We start from the raw sequence: 3,036 nt of genomic DNA, 5'->3' as shown, positions 1-3,036 counted from the left end.
GAGAGCTTGAAACCCCAAATAGGGCAATAAGTGGAGGAGGTGTGGGAAATAAAAGATTCTGAAACAGGATTGAGGTAAGTAAAATCTTACTTCTCTAATCTTACAATTTATAACTGTTCTTCATGAAGCCAATCCCAAATGATATTTATTCCCCCTCCTTGATTTTCCCTCATTCAATAGATACTTATTGCACAAGTATTTATTCCCAGATACCATGATAGAAATATTTCTTGTTTTATGTAGATGGCAGTTCAGTGGTAAAAAGAGATGCTAAACAAGTATTTATAATAATTAATTATATAACATTGCTATGCAGCCGTATAAGCATACATCTTAAGTAACTACCTATTGATTACACATTAGAGAAACTCACAGAAGATTTCTGTGTTGTTTTTCTTTTTAAAATTTTTACCATGACACCTTTTGGTAGAACATTTGAGAGTTATTTTTTAAAAAAGAAATACCTTCAATTCCACTACCCTGACACAAACATTATTAGCATTTTGATACATTTACTTCCAGAAATTTTTATTTGGATACATGTTACAAAATTGTGAGCATAGAGTATATTCAATTCTGTGTCCTAAAGACAAAAGCAAACCCTTAGCATGCATATAGAATTGATCATTACTTAGATTAATATGGGTAATATGTTTAGTCACCAGCTGTAGCCTAATTATGAAGACTCAACATTCTTATATTTTAATGAGAAGGAAAACCCCATACAACTGAAGAAGACCTTTTAAACACTGATTTAGGCATAAATGTCTCCCAAATTTTAATTTCCACACAAAAACCTCTAGATATTGTTTAAATAGACTCATTTGTTATGGATTGGGAATTAAGATTCTGTTTTCTAATAAGCCCCCAGGTAAAGTGAATATTGCTGGTTCATAGATCATACTTTGAGTACGATGAGTTTTGGGGGAAAAGAAAGAGAAAAACCTGGATAATTTGTCTTGCCAAGCATCTCTTATGAACAAATATCATAGTCCTAAGAGAAATTGTTATAAGTGCCAGGAAACATTTTTTAGTGGATGTGTCATCTTAGTTATCCTGAAAGTAGATAGACATGTTTTTCCCCAAAACCTTTGTTGTCCTTATGTTGTGTAGCGAGCAGCACCATGACAGGCAGGCAACACCTTGTCCAAATTCTATTTAGAGAATGGAGCTTTCATAAAACGTTTATGAACAAGTTCTCGCCTAGTCTCTTTCCAGTTTTATTCCGCGGTTGCATTAACACAAAGTCCCACATCCCATAAGTAATTATATATATATATATTATAATTAATATATATATATATATATTATAATTAATATATATATATATATATATTAATTTAAGCAGGCAGGATAGGGAAACTCTAGTGTTTACTTGAATTTACATTTTTCTGGTCTCTGGACATCATCTATTTTACACATCAGATTGATGCTTGGCTAAGTGCTAAAGACACACAAAAAAATGAATGATATCTTGTCAATCAGAGCAAGAAAAAACACTATGCTAAGAGAAAATTGTCTTTAGCTCTCTGTTGAAGAGTTGGGCAGAGATAACATAAAAAGATTCTTCATCTTTCAAACTATGATGTTCAACATAACTCAGTCACTTTCTGATCAGGTGTCAGTGGTGTGCTAGGGTAGCTCTTCCTGACTCACAGGACTGACTGTGTACTGCTTCTCTCAGTACTGCATTCAGTGATGTCATGTGGATACTTGAAATTAGCCATGATAGGTGTATGGTGATAGGGAAATAGGCAAATGCTATATAGGATATTTTAGGCTTTGTTTTTTCTAGGCAGTTACTTGTCAAGCATTTACTAGCTTACTACTTCCTGTCTTCACTTTCATTCACCCATCCCCAGAATCCACCCATCCCCAGAATCCACTTGAGTTCTTAGCCTCATCAATACATTAGTAGAGCCTAATGTTGGCCATGTAGGCTCATCTTATAAAAATTAAACAGCAGATCATCATGCACAATATGTTTCCAAACATACTCCAATGCCGAATCTACTCATCCAGGTCCACATCTTGCTCAGTGTATAATTCTGTTAAATTTTTTCTTTAATACTTTCTTCCCAGAAGTGTCAGAGCTCTCTAAGTTTCAATTTCTTGAATTTTTTTTTCCTTAGATAGAGAAGCCATGAAGTATTTTCATGACTTGACAGTTGTACAAAGGTGGGAGTGGGAATAATTATGGTAGTTTATGCCCCAGAATTCAAGCCTACTATAAAATGAGACAAGTTTTATTTCATTTTATTTTAGGAAATTGATGTAATGCCTTACATATCCTTCTATTTAATCATCTGTAAGCCAGGAGGGCTATGATGAACACTACTTTTGTTTAAAAGAAAGCAAGAGAGATCCACATCAAAAAAAATCATAAATACACGAATTAACAATGTGCACAAGGGTTTTTAGATTTTTAATTCTCAGAAGTTGGACTATAAGTAATTCCACACACACATACACCCACACATTTTAAGGTAGAATGTCCATTTTTAAGGTAGAATGTTATAATATATGCATGGTTTATGTAGCCACAATGATTTGCTTTACTGTCAAGATAATTAGAAATTAAGTATGTATATATTTGTCTACCTTGTGTTTTGTGTAATTGTGTGTGCATGTAAGTGTAGTACATAGTTTTGTTTCTATTTTTGTTCTATATAAATGATTTCAGTTGAGGCTGAATTCTTCAGTTGGTCAAGGCAAAAAGGGTCAAATAATATAGTGTTTTTTGTTTTTTTTCTGTTGTTGTTGGTTTGTTTTTTGCATTGGCAATGTTGCAGCTTCCCAATTTTTCCATAGAGTTCATGTGGGAAAAAGAGAAAAAAAAAATTACCAGTTGACTGATGTGGAAGTATGAATTGACTTACAAAGGGAGACAAGTTCAGAGACCTACTTTGTCTTGAGGCACCAATCAAAAGCCTGCTGATGATCAGGCATTGCTGCTAGCAGAATTCCTGAGCTGAGCAAACATGACTTCAAAGGATGCTTTAATGACCAAATTAAACAAAAACACAGTGAAGAATA

The sequence above is a fragment of the Marmota marmota genome, unplaced genomic scaffold (genome assembly GCF_001458135.2).
Source record: "Marmota marmota marmota unplaced genomic scaffold, marMar, whole genome shotgun sequence".
Lineage (NCBI taxonomy): Eukaryota > Metazoa > Chordata > Mammalia > Rodentia > Sciuridae > Marmota > Marmota marmota.
This window is presented reverse-complemented; position numbering follows the sequence as displayed.